The sequence below is a fragment of the Bos taurus genome, chromosome 16 (assembly GCF_002263795.3).
Source record: "Bos taurus isolate L1 Dominette 01449 registration number 42190680 breed Hereford chromosome 16, ARS-UCD2.0, whole genome shotgun sequence".
Classification (NCBI taxonomy): domain Eukaryota; kingdom Metazoa; phylum Chordata; class Mammalia; order Artiodactyla; family Bovidae; genus Bos; species Bos taurus.
The window spans coordinates 77,069,086-77,088,478 of record NC_037343.1 but is presented as its reverse complement, the minus strand read 5'-3'; the positions used below and the strand labels follow the sequence as shown (position 1 = coordinate 77,088,478).

The window sequence follows — 19,393 nt, the reverse complement described above, 5'->3', positions numbered from 1 at the left end:
TCAGAAACCTTCTGACTCTGCAGAAATCCACTCCTCTGACTAAAGAAATGATAAAAATTTTAGCAAGCTGGCAGACAGTAAGAGACTTTGAAAGCACAGGTTATTACTATATGTAAAATAGATGACCAGTGCAAGTTCGATGCATGAAGCAGGACACCCAAAGCCGGTACTCTGGGACAACCCAGAGGGATGGGGTGGGGAGGGAGGTGGGCGGGGGTTGTTCAGGCTAGGGGACACGTGCACTCATGACTGATTCATGTCAATGCATGGCAAAAAACCACCACAACACTGTAAAGTAATTATCCTCCAATTAAAATAAATTGATTTTGAAAAAAAGCACAGGTATATAAAGGATGGAAACTGCATTATTCAGGTCTTCACAAGAAAATACCTTACATGCTATACTTACAGCTCAAGTCAGATAGCAACACACAAGTTAACCTTTAGTTTCTCCCACGATTCATGGAGTACTGACCTACCTTTTAGTGAAACTGCCCTTGTACACTGGAGAAGGCAATGGCAGCTCACTCCAGTGTTCTTGCCTGGAAAATCCCATGGACGGAGGAGCCTGGAAGGTTACAGTCCATGGGGTCGCATACAGTACGTGGGGTCGCCAAGAGTCGGACACGGCTGAGCAACTTCACTTTCACTTTTCACTTTCATGCATTGGAGAAGGAAATGGCAACCCACTCCAGCGTTCTTGCCTAGAGAATCTCAGGGACGGGGGAGCCTGGTGGGCTGCCGTCTGTGGGGTCGCACAGAGTCAGACATGACTGAAGCGACTTAGCAGCAGCACCAGCAGCCCTTGTACACGAGCAAAGGTGAGGAGCCGTGGACGTGCCCTCCCAGAGAGGCTACCCCGCTCCCCTTTCCACACCAGTGACCCCGGAGCTGCCCCCTCGCCAGACCCCGCTGCGGTGTTTGAGCCACAGGTGACCAGCTGCCCCCGGAGAGTGACACCAGGAGTCCCCCAGGCAACCAAACTAGGACTTGAGCGGGGTGTCACTCCCCGCCCGGGACAGAGGCGGGTTTGTCCTGAACTCGGGTCGCTGTGATGAAAGGAGACTCCATGAGAACACAGGACGCCGCCCTGCGCTCTGTGCAGACAGCAGGCTTGTACTCGACGCTGATATGGCTAGTATTCCTTCTCCCTGGTTCCCCACTGTCAGGCACTATGAGAACTTTACCCCAGACTGTCTCCTCTGCCTTGAAACAGAGCATTTCAACTCTCCTTTCCCCAGCCAACTGGAGGATTTCACACCACTCTGACACTCATTTTGATTTGATGGTGCTCAGCGTGGGTGAACACCTCAGCACCATGATGGCACGAAAAGACCAGTGGCAAGGGGACTGCACAGAGCTGTGAGATGCCTCCGACACCATGCGGGACAAAGTCTGTTCCTCCTGTAACCCCATGATCACCCCCATGTTTATGAAGGAGGACAAAGCCACAGCCGCAAAAAAACTAGATGCTCCAATAAATGCAGAGGTGAATAAACCCCTTTACAATCAAAGACATGCACTCCCCTGCCTTCAACAAGGAAGCATACACCAGGACACATAAACCGTCCTAAGAGTCTGCAAGAAAGTGAAGTCTCTCAGTGCTTTATTTCACCCCATTTCAAGGAAGAGCCACAGCTACTCAGAGATGGGGGCAGGGAGGCCGAGAACAAAGTGCCGGACCTGCAGCGCAGACGCAGGGCCTCCCTGGACACCCGGTTCTCCTACTTTCTGGTCCTCCGCAGCTCGTCCTGCCGCTGTGGGCACAGTCACTGTGTCTACGACTGCTGCTGAGAACGCGAAATGCACAAAAAGGGAGGCAATCGCGACCTCTCAGGTTATTCGCAGGGGAGACACAGACTTCACAACATCAGGAAACCAGGATTCCACCAGACGCCGGGCAGGGACTGACGGGAGCAGAGCTGACAGGGGGTCCACGCAGGCGGCGGCCGGCCTCACCGAGTCGACTCGAAGGGCAGTGGGAGAGCCGACCCAGAGCAGAGGACGGGTGGGGACAGCGAGGCCACCGCCGCGGGGCAGGAGGGCGCGAGCCAGCTGCGGCGGAGCAGGCACCGACGCCCGAACCGCGGGTAGGAGACTAAGTGGAGAAGGCGATGGCAGCCACTCCAGCTCTCACCTGGAGAACCCCACAGACGAGGGGCCTGGCGGGCTGCAGGGGGTCACGAAGGGTCGGACACGACTGGGCGACTTCACTTTCCTTCTTTCTATAGTTCCTTTTGGAGAAGGAAATGGCAACCCACTCCAGTGCTCTCGCCTGGAGAACCCCACGAAGGGCCTGGCGGGCTACAGTCTATGAGGTTGCAGAGAGTCGTACAGGACTAAGCAACTAACACACACACGCAGGAGACTAAGGGATCAGAAGGTATTCTACAGACAGTAGTTGGAGGACTTGAAACGAGGGGAAAACCCTACCTACAAATGGGGAGAAGGTCTTGAATGAATCAACAGGTAGACAGATAAATAAATCTAATGCAATCCTAAATTTTAAAAGGGGAGAAAGTCAGAGGATACTAAAGGGGAATTTGTTTAAAAAAAGAAAAAACAGCCCCTCTTCTTGGTAATTTTACTTTTTCTTGGTAACTTTAAAGTATACTATAGTATCACTGAAGTCTGGATTTTCAAATATAAACTAAACTTCTTCACACATCTCATAAGCCAAACTAAGCTTAAGACATTTTTTTAACAAATTTTTTTTAACAAATTCCCTCTACAACAATCTTGCTTCTATTCTGATGCTAGTTCCTGACCTGCCATTAACTAAGAACCAAATAAAGAGGTACCAAAGCACTACAGCTTTCACTGCTATTAAAAACATAACTTGAAAACATCAAGGTACAAGTAACACTCTACCATCACATCACAGGAGAGGGAAGGGCCAACCTTCCGAGCAATGTTCAAGGCCTTTCATACACCATCATCTCTGGGTGTTTTCCCAGGTTAATTTCCTATGTGCTTCTTCCTGAATATATTCATGAATATACAAATGTACCGCTGGTCCACGTGGCCTGGTGTTTTATAAATACCTTAAATGTTTTTTTTAAATACTTACTGACATTTTGAGTATCCTCTCAAACTTTCAGCAATGAAAAATATGAAGATAACTAAATAAAACGTATCTGTGTGGAAGTGGAACAAGTTTTTACTATGTCAGCATCTGATGACCACTAATCAAATGATAATTTTCCATCAATTTGAAGGGGATTCCCTGATGGCTCAGCAGCAGGTAAAGAATCCAGGTTTGATCCCTGGATCAGGAAGATCCCCTGGAGAACCCCATAAACAGAGGAGCCTGGTTGGTTACAGTCCAAAGAGTTGCAAAAGGTTGCAAAGAGTCAGACTAAGCACAACACGAATTATTCCTAAGAAGGGAATAATTTCAAGTATTAAGCTAGTAATTTCTTTATTAACTTAGTTCAACATTTTCCCAGGAGGGGGATTGTCAGAACATCATAATGGAATTAATTTAGCAAATATATACATAAAAGCACCTTTCATGGATAGAGAGAGGTTCCTTTCCCTTTACAGAAAGCCAAATTGCTTCCCTTGAACTAGGAATAGGCCAGCCTCTAAGGAAGGCAAACATAAGGATACCGAGTGAACAGCTTAGCAAATCAGATTCAAATCAATTTCATCTGACTCCTCTTCCTGGTTTACTGTCCTTCCTAATTAGAGGAATTCAGTTGTTTCTTTGTTCTGGCTGCCCAGCCTCTAATTCGTACCTAACCGCCCAACTGGTCTCCGTCTTGACTCCACAGCCCTCCGGTTGCCACCAACTTCCTGCCTGGCGTGCTCCAGTTTCTCCCAGTCCTGGCTCTCACCTCATCCCACTCTGAAATCTTTCAAATTTTACAATGCAGAGTTCAGACACCAGGCCCAGACCCCCGGCTGACAGTGAGCACCTGGAGGTCAGACCTTCGCCCTTTCGCAGAGTAAACCCCCCTCACCCGAGGCCCTGGATCTGCCCTGCCCCCTCGGGGCCTGCAGTCCACCACTCAGCCCTCCAGGACCTCCGCCCGACGCAGGGATCTGCCCCGGGGCCTTCGGACTCACACAGGCGCTTGGGCGCCATCACCTGCCTTCCCTGAACTGCTGGTCCGGACAAGAAAGGTCCCAGGCCCTGCAGGAAACACAGACGTGCACGGGGCGTGATTCACACCTTCCAGAAGCACACATTCCAGGAAGGACGCTGAGACAAGCACAACCACGGGGCCAGTGGATAAGCACCGAAGGCCTAAAGAAGGAAGAGGTCTTTGTGTTTTTTGTACAACATGTGAGCAGAACCTTAAAGGATAAAGATGATCTTTAACCACAGAGATTTAACAACTGATTAAAAAAAAAAAAAAAACAGGCATAAAAATAGTGAGAAAATCACAAAGCAGAGAGCAAAGGATACAGGGAAAGGATACAGAATTTACCAAAAAATGAAGAGTTGAGCTGTCAGATGAAACTAACATTTAGGGGAGAGTAAAGAAGCGAATCTGGAAAGGTGAGTCAGGGTCCTGACTGGAGGCACAGGTGAGCCAGGCGAGATGATACAAACTACAGCTCACGCCTGTCTCCCATCTTCTGCAATTCATCAAAACCGAGAGAGTTTTCGGGCACAAAGATAGACCTGTGTTTAGACGATCCGTCTACTCACTTTGAGCTACTTACCGATACCCTCAAATCTCTGTCTTCAACCTGTGAAGTGGTGGGACCCAGGGGGGAAGTGGGGCGAACAGTGAAGGGGAACACTGGAGAAAGGAGGGTCCCAGCGTGGACAGAAGCCCCGGATCACCCTTCAGCTGCTGCAGATCCCTGGAGAGCCAACGGCCGAGGCGAGGCCTGCAGGCGGCTGTGCCTTCCCAGTCCAGAGAAAGCTTAATGTCAAGGGCTGGGCAGCCAATTGGATCCTCTTTCCAACTATCTCGCAATGCATATGCAAATATCCCCCCAGACTTCACAATGAAGAAAAACTGGTGTCCAGGGCTGAGTCTGGAAACACTGACATTCCGAGGTTGACAGCCCACCTTGTGAACAGAAGGGGCCTCGGACGGCAGCGTGCCCACCCAGCACCACGCCCAGGGGGTCAGGGCGCCCTGCACCCTGAGTGCATCTCTGCGGCCCAGGTGCCTTCCCATTAACTGAACCACTAATCACACGCCCAGCTCTCCCTCCGCAGCCAGACACTTGACTCCTAGGCCACGTCCTGTGCATTTTAACCCAGTTCACCCTGAGACCCTGCGCTTGCCATCTCAAAGCATACAAAAATGAACCCAGACTCAGTCCAGGACTTCAAAACTCACTTTGTCAAGCTGCCTCTTCTGGTACTATTTATGATACACACACGTATATATGTATATATATATTTTTAAGGTGGGGGGAGTAGACATGGTGGGAAAAGGGACCTGGATTTATTGGTAAGCTCCAAATTAAAGAAAAAGATAAACAAAAAAACCACTGAGAGAAGGACTTCCCTGGTGGTTCAGTGGTTGGGACTCCGTGCCTCCAGGGCAGGGGGCATGGGTTCAATCCCTGGTCAGGGAACCAGGATCCCACACGCCATGTGGTGTGGCCCAAATAAATAAGAGCCTTTTTTAAAAAAAATTACTGATACAGTAGTTTTAAAACGGCCATGCACACTCTCTCAGGTTAAGAACATCACTCACACGCAAAGGCTGCTCTGAGGGACAAGGAGGGAGTCAGCCCGTGTTATCAATGGAAATAGGAGGGTCATGGAAAGAGGAACAGATGAGTCATGGCACTTTTCCTGAATGCGGGCCAGCTTGGCCAGATCCAAGAGACAGGAAAGCCTGGTGTGGCAAGCCCCGGGGTGAGCGTGGGCTGCAGGAGGGGCGGGCAGAGCGAAGTCTCTGCGGGGGCCCCGGGCTGTGGCCTGAAGCAGAGCAAACTGTGGCAGGGCGGGGGCAGCAGTGAGTTTTCACACTAAGAAGAACACCCTGAACATGCCCCAAATGTGAGACCAACAAAGCAGCACACTCACAGGGACCACTGGGTTGGGACAGAACTAACACTAACACTTAGGGATACTATCCTCTTCCACTGGTCTGAAGCCGAATTTCCTCTTCGGTTTTTACTCAATTCTTATGCAGAGTTGTGTGTGTGTTAGTTTCTCAGTCATGTCTGACTCTTTGCGACTCCATGGACTATAGCCCGCCGGGCTCCTCTGTCCATGGGATTCTCCAGGCAAGAATACTGGAGTGGATTGCCATTCCCTCCTCCAGAGGAATTTCCCAATCCAGGGATCGAACCCTGGCTTCCTGCCTCGCAGGCAGATTCTTTACTGTTTGAGCTACAGGGAAATCTCTAGACTTATATGTACTTACCTCATTTATTTTCACTGATGATAAACAGTGACGTCGATAGTACCTGGCCAGCAGCTGAGCTGAGAGGCTGTCTGTGCTTGCTAGGAGGGGCTGATTCTTAAGCATAAACTGCCCCAAGAGCTGCCCACCCCCGGAGCGGAATGATGGGAGCAGCAGGGCTGGACTCCCATCATAAATAAATAAAGCTTTAAATTAGCAACTCTTTTCTAAAAAGACCATGTGGCATTTCTTCTTGTTGCCTGAAGAACGCAGGACTGCTAACCCAACAGAAGTAAAAAAACAAAACACCATGCCTACCACCAAGAGCCTGACAGAGAGGTACACGAGGCAGTGTGGACTATTAGGGAATGCAGTGGAATGTGGAGGAATGTGCACTAGCAAATTCACATCCTTGGGCTTCAGTTTATTCTCACATTAAACGAAAAGGTCAGTTTAGACGACTTTTTAGGTTTCCTTCCAGCTCTGAAAGTATCTGATTCAGTGAATTACGCACTTAAGGTCTCCTAAGGGAAACCACAAAATAAGGGTGAGTGGAAACTTGATTCTGGAACAGCTGTTCTGGGGGAGCAGTAAGATACAAGCTGCAGATGACATACGTACAGGACGGCCTGGGTGCCCGCGTCCCTCTAGTGCTGATACAATACAATCCCTATACAACCTTAAATACTCTGCTCAGAACACAAAGACCAGAAATCTAAAAATCTTTGGTGTGGTAAAGAAACTGGAAGAAAAAAACAAAAAGTATTTAGATCATGCTTGTTAAATTTTAAGCGTAAGTGATCAGAAGCAAAGATGAGGTCATCAGACGACCCTAATCCAGTAAGACTGGAGTCCTTTTGAGGATAGGAGGAGACACAGGAAGGTGGCCATGAGGCAGGTCAGAGACGGGGATGGCCACCCATCACGCAGGGCCCAGAAGGGCCACCAACATGTGGGCTGAGAGCCAAGGGCACACGCTCCCGGGAGCCCTTACGAGGAGCACGGCCCGGTGGACAACCCGACTTCTGACCTTCAGAACAGCGCGTGTAAACCTCTGCTGTCTGCAGCCATCCAGTTAACTCGCTGGGGCCACCCTAGGAAACTAACACAGGAGGTGCTACGTGCTGGAGCCCAGGACCTGGAGCTGCTGGGGCCTGACCCCAGCAGCCAGGTCTGGTCCTGGATCCCCGGGAGGGCAGCACCGGCAGTCCCAGCCCTGGGCTTGCTGCTCATGGAAGAGGCAGCAGCCACTCCCTGGGGGCTGGGTGCTGGGAAACTGCCAGAAGCTCAGACTCCCTCCCACCTACCCACCCAATACCACTGAGCACGGTGTAATACATGCCTTCCGACAAGAGAGAGAGACAGAGAGATCAGAATGACGAGAAGACTAGGGGGAGAACCACCTGATACAATGCAACTCATCATCCATGGCTGATGCCCTGAACACTCTGGGGCTCAAGATGACAAAGTGAAGCTGAAAAGAGTATGCCATTCAACCATCAAAATACTTATCAACTGGAGAAACTTTACTAAAACTTTCAGATGTAGACAAAAAATGTTTTTAAAAAATGCCGTTTTCACTGAATACTTCCCATTACCATGCTCTTCTAAACGTGTCTTAATGTCAAAGACTGTTAAAAAAAAAAGAAGTGAATCTATAGGTTACCATGTGACATTGAGAATGAAACATCAATTTACTGCTATAAAACAATCCACCAGGAAGCATTCTCTTTGTACAATGTTTTTCAATTTACTTGTATTTGTTAAGTAGCAAAACATGCCTAAACATGACTATTTAAAATAAGGACGTGCTATTTGCCTGAAATAAATTACCTACTGTCTGGTTCTGGGTATCTTTACGACAGTATGCAAACGTATCACATTATTTTATTATAGGGCCCAGCAGTTAGACAGACAAGGCAATGGAAGAGTCGCAACTCCTTACATTTCAGAGGTATGACAGTTTTTCATAAACATGTCTACATGTTTTGTTTTCCCAATAATAATATAATATATGATATGTGGCTTTGTTATGGTTATGATCAGAAAGAAATTAGAGTAATTTTCCAGGTAAACATGGGAATATGAGAAAAACAACAAATAAAAAAAAAAAGAATTGGAAGCATAATAGAAATATACTAGAAAGAATATTCTAACTTTTTCCATTTTTCAATTAGTATTTAAGTATCTTTTTGCAGCTCTCATCTTTTTTTTTTTGGTCCAAAATATAACCCCCAAGCCTCTTGTGGTTTTTTCCTGAGGAACTAAGGTTTACTGCCCCATCCCCCGAAAATATAGTAAAAAATTAACTCCTATTGGGAACAATTAAATTATAAATATGAACAACACAGGGCAAAAGGGAAGAACAATTAAGGCAGAGAAGACAGAAATGGCAGCAGAGCCAGAAGGAACCTGTTCCAATACAGCTGGGCCAGGAGAGGGTAGGCAGTGAGGTCTCCTGGCAGAAGAAACAGAGAAGAAGCGGGTTTCCACCACCAAACGTCCTTAGAGAAAAAGGTGAAACGAAATTAACACTACGGAGCCTCCTACCCTACTTCTAAAAATATGCGGTCACTTACTCCTCCAAGCAATGATGGGACCCGAGCTGGGAAGACTATGGTCTGAACAAATCGAGTAGCTCAGCCAAGGTCACAGCAGAGAAGAGAAACCTGGGCCTCCGTCTTTTTCACATCGGGTAAACACAGAAAATTGTATTTGTGCAGCGAGGTCACACAAAGAGAGGAGGCTTGTGGCAGCTGGTGGCAGTAAGCCCTGAAGCCCCAGGCCCCACCCTGAGGGGTCACTATTTCTGCCCACCCTGAACTTACTGGGGCTGGGCTGGGAAAGCGTGTGTAAGCTCACAGCTCTTGCCTTTTCCATTGCATTCAAGCTCTTTCCATTATCTACACCCAGGTCAGTGGCAGCTAACTCTACTGAATGCCAAGGAAAGAGTTAGGCAACCCCCAAGCACACCCCAGGTCCCAAACACCGAGATGGCAGCCTCTCCTTACAATGCAGGCCCTTTTTAGAAGTTTGGTTTTTTTTTTAAAAACTGGAAAAAAGTCTTTTATAAAAAAATACTAAGTCAGTTTTTCTAAAAAGACAAAAATCTGTGCATACTCTTACTCATGCCAGAAATTCTTTCTAAAGGCAGCAAAGGCAGCCATTCCAGAAGACTTAGAACAAAAACTGCTAAAGAAACACACCAAAAGACATTCCTTCCAGTCTTATCTGTCGGTTAAGCAAAGATAAATGTCTGACATCAGGGTCCATCTTGGCTTAGCATCAAGAAAGAAGCTGAGAGCTGGCACATCGCAGGATGGGTGAGGGGGTCCCCCGAGGCAAGAACAGCAGAAATCCCTAAAAGTCTAACAGAGGTTGAAATGTTATGAGGTCTCTGAGATTATACACAAGATCTGGCAATGAATAACTGAGCATTATTCTAAGAGGATTGGGGAAGATCAAGAGATTGTCACAGGGATCAAAGGACCAGGAAAGACTAAAATGCCGCCCTGGAAAATCCCTACCAGCCCAAACACCAATCCTAGACTCAGGTTTAGATCTGTGTGTTACCTTCCAGGGCAGGAGGGGGCCTCCAGCCTGACTCTCAAGTTTTACCGGAAGAGCCACACCCACCTGTTCAGGTATGCCAGTGGGTGCGGTGGCAGTAGCTGCAGAGACCACAAGGTTCACAAAGCCAAAAATATTTACTCTCTCACCCTTCTGAGACAAAGTCTACAAGCCCCTGTTCTATATGAAAGCAACCTGGAATGAAAAAGTTCCTTCAATGACTCACAGTGATTATCAATAGAAGGCCACCAGCAAGATTCACAGAAAGGGCTGTTTCCACTAAATAATAGAAAACACGTACATTTCTAAAACTCGATAGACCAATTAAATACCAATTTTGTGTTCCGTTCATTTGCACACTATTCTGATGAACACACTCTGGACAGCTATTGCCAAACAGCTGGTTGTATCAGTTCATTATATAAATACTGTGCCAGAGCTAGTATTTTAACAAAGGTTAAAAAAAGAAGCTATCCTGCTTGAAAACATGAATAAATGCTTCAAGGCCACCTATCTGTTCTCCTCATTCCCACTGCTCACTGAAAACAATGAAATATATTCTGTTTTCCTTAAAACGGAAGATATATAATACACAGAGATAGTCAAACTATTTAATCACCAAAAGAAAATGAGCAGTCTACAGGTTTTAGAACTCTAAGAATGAACGGTCCTACGTTAGTTCTATGTATAAGTTTAAAAATTATCAACTGTTGTATCCTGCCAATAAATTTGATTACTATTATATAAATTCCCTTTAAAACTGAAGGGAGAAGGAATTAAGTTGAAACTTTCAAAAGCATGAAAAAACACTTAAAACGTCTTACTATATATTTATAAAAATGCTGAAAAATAACTGCTGATAAGGCAAGCCAAAGCAAACAATATTATAATTGCCATTTCCAAAACAGTATATTACTAACTTTGTTGCCATATTTTATATATGATGTACTAGAATACCTACCCACACAACTCTTGAGCAAATATTTGAAGGAACAAATATTTTAATTTGAGTGAAACTAGTTATGCAGACAGAGTATCACTTTGTGCATCTACACTTCACATTTTTTTAAATACCAAAGCCTATTTAAAAAGAAAAAAAAAATCAAATGAAACAAAACCTAAAAGGAATTTCTGGGGACTTACTATCTAATTAAGCAACTTCTTTTCCAAAACTGCAGTAAGTAAACATTTCTGTCCCCTCTAGATGCCCTTAAAGGGTGGCTTCGTTTGTAATACTAGAGAGATACATTTTAAAACATCAGACAGTTTCTAGAAAAAACAGCTTTGGTTCCAGGAACAAGCTCACTGTAAATGTAAAAGCCTGCAGAAGTCTCACTGTAGTGACTAGCATCTCAGACCACTTATTTAAATGAAAAAGAGAAATCTACATTTCAGTACATACACAATGGTCAAGAAGAAAACACGTGAATATTCCGAAAAAATCAGTGCCTCAAACTGCCACCTGCAACCACCAGAAACACAGAGGGAGGGGAGTAAGAGGTGAGATACTCAAGCCCACATCCTGGTCGTGTGAAACTGCAAAACTGAGTTCTATTATTCGGGGACGTTAACACCGAGGACCCCAGTCTCCCCTCCTCCACTAGAACGCAGCCATCATACCAGGCGTGCCTTCCTCATTCTTGCAGTAAGTGCTGCTTTACTGGGCTGGAAAAGGGCTCTCGAGATGGTCCAGCCAGAAGCTGTGAGTGGTGGAGAGGCGTGGAGGGCAGCAGGTGCGATCAGGATCAGTGGACCCCAGCAGAACAGCAGTGCGGATTAGCAAATGAGTCTGCACCCGGGGGGTCGTCTTCACTTTGGAGACTGCAAACCACTTTTTGTTTATGGAAAGCGCTCCAAATTAACTGTAAAAACGCTGAAGGATTTGGAGTCTTAAGAGTTCTCGGTTTGCATTTTCACACGATTTCAAAGAACAACCCCCCCCCCCGCACCCCCACAAACATCAGTCACACCAACTGGGGAGCCCAAGGTACAGCTGAACCTTGAAAGGCGACGAGCACCGGGGGGGGGGGCGGGGGGGGGGACGGGAATCCCAGGGACCTGCCGCCGTCCCCCCCACTTTATGTGTTTAACTGACCAGCTCCCCCCATCCTCATTTTCGGATTTATCTCACAACTGTCCCCTCCTCTCCCTAATCTTGAGTGTTTACTCCGCAAGCCCCGCCCCCCTCCCACTGGCCCCGAGCGCCGGAGGAAGTGCCCGCCCCCCACAGCCGGAGCCGCGCCGTCCTCGCCGCCCATTGGCTGCGGAGGCCGTCCGTCTGAAGGGGGCGGGGCCGCCCGCGCCTCCAAGAAAGGTCCGGGGCAGCCCCCGACCCCCCCAGAGAGAGAGCGACCAGCTTCCACTAGGGGTACCTTCGCCTTTTAATTTCGCCGCCCTCCTCCCGTCGGCCCCATGCAGTTTAAAACTTTTTCAAAGCTCTCACCCAGTCCAGGGCCAAGTTGAGGATGCTGCGGTTTTAGGAGTGAAGCAAGCTGTGGACTGGATCTCTGGAAATGAAATTCCTTACGTCTTCTGTTAACCTGTTTTGGCTGCACGGGCCTTCATCAAGGGTTCCGGCCAAGAATACTCGGCGTCCATTTACCAGGAGTCACCGCAAGCATTACAGAGTTAACTGTATCTCGTTTAACTATTCACCCTTTTCAGTCAGAATGTCCCAAAGGTACTATAAATTTTTGAGGGAAAGTGCTAAGCCCTTCTCCGACCACACCCTCAAGAGCTCACGCTCCCTTACAGAATGATCACGCACACATTCTTCACTTTATTCTGTAACGCAACCTGGCGAGACGCGCAGCTGTAGCCTGAAGGGAATATGCATACTTCTATAAACTGCAAATTCCTTGGAGGAGGAATTACCAACAGTGGTTCTAATTATGGCGGGCACTCAGTGCTCTACAAACTATGGGTATTTGTTTCAACTGCATCCTTATGATCAGTAGCCTCAAAGCAGAGGAAAAATCATTTCGTTTCTGCAATGTTTCTTTCAATTGTCACCAACAACGCTCAAGGATGGAAACATATCTTACTGTAAATAACTATTTTTAGTATCCGTCCCTAAGTACAGCTGGGCGAGAACAAGACTCATCTGTTTGAAACATCATCTCCCAAGGCCTAGTTTACAGGGAAGAGGTGACAGGAGCTCTTAAATCTCACGGCAGCATCCTTCCCTAGGTTGTGTTCCCTTCCTGACACGGGACAGTGTAGTCTTATCACTTTTTCTCCTTTTCCCCTTTGAGCTCCCTTTCGTCTCTGATTTTTGGCCTCAATGTTCAATGACTTTATTTCTCTTCTTTTGCCACTAGCACTACCACCATTCGCTATTTGCCTTGCAATCATTCTCTCTGACGTCTCCTAGTCCTGACAGAGCCCCAGTAAAGCACATTCTCCAAAAGGTCGGTCATCCTCCCCGCACTCCAGCAAGCCAGTCTGCAAAGCTCCCACCACCCACTTCTCCCTGGAAGTTCGTTCAGCCCAGTCCCGCGGTGGCCGATTGACAGCTGGACCCAGCCAATCTGCGAGGAATAAATAAGAGGCGCAGCCAATGAGCGTGCGCCGGAAGGCGGGACTTCGCCAAGTTCCTCGGGTCCCCAAACCCAGACCTGTTGCGCCGCCGCCGTGGCCGCCGGAGTTTCTTAGTTACGGCGGCGGGCTCGGGCGCCCGAGCCGCGCGGGGCACGAGGCTCTCCCCACGGCCCACGAGTGGCCCGAAGTCCCCCGGCCGCGCGCGTCCCCGCACCGGCCTCCCTTCCTCGACCCACCCACGGCGTGATCCCCAGGCCGCCGCGCGCGGGCCCGACCTCCCCTCCCCGCCTGGCTCCGCGGGCAGCCCCACCCGGCGGGCCCCCGGCCCGCGTGCCCAAGACCCCAGCGGCAGCGACTCACCAGGAAGCGGAGAGGTTTGCGTCCTCCGGCCCGCGCAGGACCCGGCGCGGGCGGGCGGCTCAGCCAGGCGGCGCCGCGGACAGGCCCGCTGGGCCCGGGGCTGTGGCAGCGAGGCCCGGAGCGCTGGCCACCTCCCGCCGCGCCGCTCCGGCGGACGCTGCAGGCGCGGGCACCCACCCTGCGCACGGCGAGGCGCGTCCGGAGCCAGAGCCTAGCTGCGGCCCATCCTCCCACGACTCCCGCGCCTCCTCCCCCGGCTGCGGCTGTCAGGAGTGTAAACATCCCGGCATCCCCGAGGAGGGGGCGGGGGCTGGGGCCGGCCCCGCCCACGAGGGCGCCGGCCCCGCCCCGCGCCGCAGGCCCCGCCCCCAAGCCGGGCTAGGATCGAGATGCTTGGCTGATACCCTCAGACCTCAGCGTCAGAGCCCCAACGTCCCCCGCTGGCGCCCAGGCAGGTCTTGGGGAACCTTCCTGTGGTCAGGCCCAGCCCTAGTCCCCTCTTTCCGGCCTCCTTCCCTCCAAATCGGGGGTCAGCTGCCTTTTGAGAACTTTAAATACCCAATGTTCAAGCGGTCAGCCGAATTGGTACGTCGCTTTCTTCTGGATCATCGAGTTTTTTATCCCAGCCTAGAGGACAGTGGCCTTTAGGACATTTCTAAGAAGTGAAGTACCTGGCTTGGTCCTAGGAGTATTTGGTGGTGGGTGGAGGGGTATGTATTACATCCCAGAACCCTAGAACATGGAACTGCAAAAGGAATGCTGTGAATCCAGCCGCTTCCCTACTTCGGTAACCGGCGGACACGGCTAGAAAGGGTCAACCTCACCTTGATTTGAATCTCAGGTGGTGCGTGAGCTTGCTTAGTCTCTTCAGTCGTGTCCGACTCTTTGCAACCCTCTGGACTGTATCCTGCCATGCCCCTCTCTCCATGGGATTCTCCAGGCAAAAATATTGAAATGGGTTGCCAATCATGCCTTCCACCAGATCTTCCCCACCCAGGGATCGAACCTGCACCGCTTAACGTCACCTACATTGAAAGGCGAGTTCTTTACCACTAGAGCCACCTGGGAGGTTAACTCTGACCTGGCAGGACAAGTTATTTCACCTCTCCTGGAGTCACACTCTGTAAGAGGACAGTGGTAATAATACCTATCTCTAGGGCTTCCCTGATAACTCAGCTGGTAAAGAATCCTCCTGCAATGCAGGAGACCCCGGTTTGATGCCTTGATGGGGAAGATCCCCTGGAGGAGGGCATGGCAACCCACTCCAGTATTCTTCCCTGGAGAATCCAGGACAGAGGACCCTGGCGAGCTACAGTCCTTGGGGTCACAAAGAGTCAGACAAGACTGAGCCACTAAACACAGCACTAGGGCTACACTAGAATTCAATGACATACAGCAAAATGCTTAAGCACAAGAGCCTGGCATAGAAGAAGTGTTCATTGAGTAGCTGCTATTACTCCTAGGGCCTGTTCACTAGTTTGGCTCCCCAACCAATGGATTTGAGCCAAGAATGAGTAGATTATAGCTCAAATGCTTGAAATGTTAAACCTATGGAATTAACATTTAGAAAGTTTATTTTTAGAGAGAAAATAATTCAAGATCTCAGTAGAAGACTTTTATTTCAATGGCTAATAAAGTATGGCTAAATCTGCTAAGCACTGTTCTAAGAAGTAAAGCAGTTACCAAGACACAAAGTCCCTGATATCATGGCCTTTACATTGTAGAAAAAAGACAATAATAATACAATAAGCCAATAAATGCATGCAGTGTCAAATGGTGATTCATTCAAAAATAAAGCAGGATGTGAAGAGTCATTGGAGGGGTGACCAAATCCATTTGGGTTTGCAGAAAATAGCTCTGCTATGGAGAACAGACTTCAGGGCTGGAAATACTAAAATGGTTAAAAGATTATTATAAGGATCAGGTAGAAGATATCGATGACTTAGAGCATTGTGCTACAGTGGAGGTGTTAAGAATGGTCAGGTCCAGATATGTTGTTATGGTGCAGCCAACAAGATTTACAGATGAATTGAACGTGGGGTAAGAAGGTAGGCAGGGGACTTCCCTGGTTGGGCTTCCCTGGTTGTCCAGTGGCTAAGACTCCATGCTTCCAATGCAAAGGGCCCGGCTTCTGTCCCTGGACAGGGAACTGGATCCCGCTTGCTTCAACTAAAAGGATCCACATGCCACAACAGAGATAGACGGTCCCGTGTTCCACAACTGAGACCTGGTGTAGCCAAATAAATACTTTTTAAAAAAAACTAAGTACACAAGAATGAAGCCAGTGAAGTCAGCATTTGAACCAGATTGCTCTGTCAAGTCACACCAAACCAAACTCGGTCAAATAAGAACAGTGTCACTTGAGTTATACACAGTTATACACACCTGGCGGGAAAAATAATGGGGTATTCCCAGGGTGAAGATATTTCACCCTGGTTAAGGTTTTCAAAAACTGTCTTTTGTAACACCTTTTAGAAATGTCCATAGATAGATAATAAAACAGCCCTAATTAAAGTACACATTCTGGTGTACAGACTAGATACTTCATTGATATAAGGAAAATACGTATTTCTTATGAACACTAACAGGGAAATGGATCAAAATGAGCCCATGAAGCCCTGGAAGATTCCTATCATGGCTCTACTGGTGCCCAGAATGTTGACATCATCATCTTCACCTTGAGTTCACTTCAGTCGCTCAGTTGTGTCCGACTCTTTGCAATCCCATGAATTGCAGCACACCAGGCCTCCCTGTCCATCACCAACTCCTGGAGTTCACCCAAACTCATGTCCATCGAGTTGGTGATGCCATCCAGCCATCTCATCCTCTGTCGTCCCCTTCTCCTCCTGCCCCCAATCCCTCCCAGCATCAGAGTCTTTTCCAATGAGTCAACTCTTCACCTGAGGTGGCCAAAATATTGGAGTTTCAGCTTTAGCATCAGTCCTTCTAATGAACACCCAGACTGATCTCCTTCAGAATGGACTGGTTGGATCTCCTTGCAGTCCAAGGGACTCTCAAGAGTCTTCTCCAACACCACAGTTCAAAAGCATCAATTCTTAGGCACTCAGCTTTCTTGACAGTCCAACATACATGACCACTGGAAAAACCATAGCCTTCACTAGACAGACCTTTGTTGGCAAAGTAATGTCTCTGCTTTTCAATATGCTATCTAGGTTGGTCATAACTTTCCTTCCAAGGAGTAAGCGTCTTTTAATTTCATGGCTGCAGTCACCATCTGCAGTGATACAAAGCTACAGCTAAATAGTGTACAGTGCTTCAGAAGTTGTGAAGACTGTCTAGATACAATGCACTTTCTCTTCATGACTTTTCATCACCTCTTTGCTGGTAGAGAGGTCTGTGCCCCTGCCCTAGGCCCCTGGCCTGGAGCAGATGCTCATGGAAAAGCAGAGAAAAATAGTGAAAGTACAAGTCGCTCAGTCGTATCTGACTCTTTGCGACCCCATGGACTGTACAGTCTATGGAATTCTTCAGGCCAGGATACTGGAGTGGGTAGCCTTTCCCTTCTCCAGGGGATCTTCCCGACCCAGGAATTGAACTGGGGTCTCCTGCATTGCAGGCAGAGTTCTGGCCAAAGAGGCTCCTCTGGTCCCAGGAATCATCAGAGCAGAGTCCAGCTTTAACTGCTTGTCCCCTCCCCCCAGGCTCCCACCAAGTTTCCCACCAAGCTTGGTTCAAAAATGCTTGCCTGACTCCATGAAATGCAGTAATTACTGTCCTTTATATATGTGTTACTTAGTGTTTAGTCCTAACTACCAGGCAATACATACCATTAACTAGCAGATTGACTTTTCTGTAAATGATATTTGATTATGACACTTAAAACCTTTCAGTTAACACCCAGTCTGTATGTTTTGTTGTTAATGTAGCTCTGCCACGCACGCATGCTCAATCGTGTCTGACTCTTTGCGACCCCATGGACTGTGGACCACCAGGCTGCTCTGTCCGTGGGTTTTTCTAAGCAAGAAATACTGCAGTGGGTTGCCATTTCCTCCTCCAGGGCATCTTCCTGACCCAGGAACAGAACCACGAGTGTCTCCTGTGCCTCCTGCACTGACAGGTGGATTCTTCACCACTGAGCCAGCTGGGAAACCCATAGTTCTGCTGGCCCAACACAATTAAGAATAAAAAAGTAGAGACCGTATTGATTATCAGAACCATTTTCTTTTTAACCTGTAGGTTAACCCAGATCTGCAGTCCCATATCGGGTTCAGAGTCCATGTAACATCTCTGTAAGGAGAGAAGCTTGCTAGAAAAAAATGTTTTCCTGATGAAGGATGATGAAGTCATATTAAAAAGAATTCTCCTTTGAAAGAGATCCTAGCCACTGGGATAGACCAGAAAGGTTTAGCCTTCCTGACTCATACATAGCCCTGGCAACAGGTGTGCGTACAAAGCTGCCAGTGATCCTGGCAGCCACTGAATCTGGCAGCGGAATGGTGACAAGGCTTAGTCAAGCTGATGAAATGTCTGGACTAACCTGGGCCAAGAGGAGGAGGTCAAAGTGCAGCCTGCAGACAACCCCAGGGAGATCCCTTTCCCCTGAGCCTGGCCGCGGTCACGGTACAGTAACACAAAACCTCTCTCTCCCAAACTGTGAGAATGCTCAGAAAAAACGTCTGAAAGCTGCTTTTCCACTCTCAGGACCTCTTGCATTGAATTATTAACAGATCATGCAGATGAACTACCCTTTCAAACAGTAAAGTCTGCCTTCATTTCATCCTCTCATCAAACCCCTGGAATTCAAAGTCATGGAAAGACAACTCTGCTCTGCCCCAGTTATCCAGTTCTGTATTTGGAGAATACAGTTCCTGGTTAAAAATAGCAGCATACTGACGGTGGCCTTTTCCTGGCTATTTTTGTAGTAGTTTTAAGACTGAGGAAGCATTTCAACATCTTGTGTGTGTGTGTGTGTGTGTACACATATATACATATATGTGAAGTGAAGTGAAAGTGGCTCAGTTGTATCTTACTCTGTGTGTTTCCACGGACTGAAACCCGCCAGGCTTCTCTGTCCCATGGAATTCCCCAGGCAGGAATACTGGAGTGGGTTGCTATTCCCTTCTCCAGGGGAGCTTCCTGAGCCAGGAATTGAACCTGGGTCTCCCTCATTGCAGGCAGATTCTTTACCATCTGAGCCACAGGGGAAACTCCATTTAAATGTATGTATATATATTTAATGTAAAGATGAAGCACAAGCTGGAATCAAGATTGCCAGGAGAAATATCAATAACCTCAGATAGGCAGATGATACCACCCTTATGACAGAAAGTGAAGAAGAACTAAAGAGCCTCTTGATGAAAGTGAAAGAGGAGACTGAAAAAGTTGGCTTAAAGCTCAACATTCAGAAAATGAAGATCATGGCATCCGGTCCCATCACTTCATGGCAAATAGATGGGGAAACAGTGAAGACAGTGAGAGACTATTTTTTGGGCTCCAAAATCACTGCAGGTGGTGACTGCAGCAATGAAATTAAAAAGACACTTGCTCCCTGGAAGAAAAGCTGTGACCAACTTAGACAGCATATTAAAAAGCAGAGACATCACTTTGTCAACAAACGTCCGGCTAGTCAAGACTAT

At 48.0% G+C, this 19,393-nt stretch overlaps 1 protein-coding gene across 2 annotated transcripts in view; it reads right to left on the bottom strand.

Annotated features, from left to right (window-relative positions):
- Nucleotides 1–14,072, bottom strand: part of NEK7 (NIMA related kinase 7) — a 138,160-nt gene extending 124,088 nt beyond the window's left edge. For both annotated transcript variants that reach the window (XM_003587112.6, XM_010813622.4), the window contains exon 1: nt 13,797–14,072. The gene's annotated coding sequence lies outside the window, so the exon portion shown is untranslated. The remainder of the gene's footprint in view (nt 1–13,796) is intronic.
- Nucleotides 14,073–19,393: the final 5,321 nt, after the last annotated feature.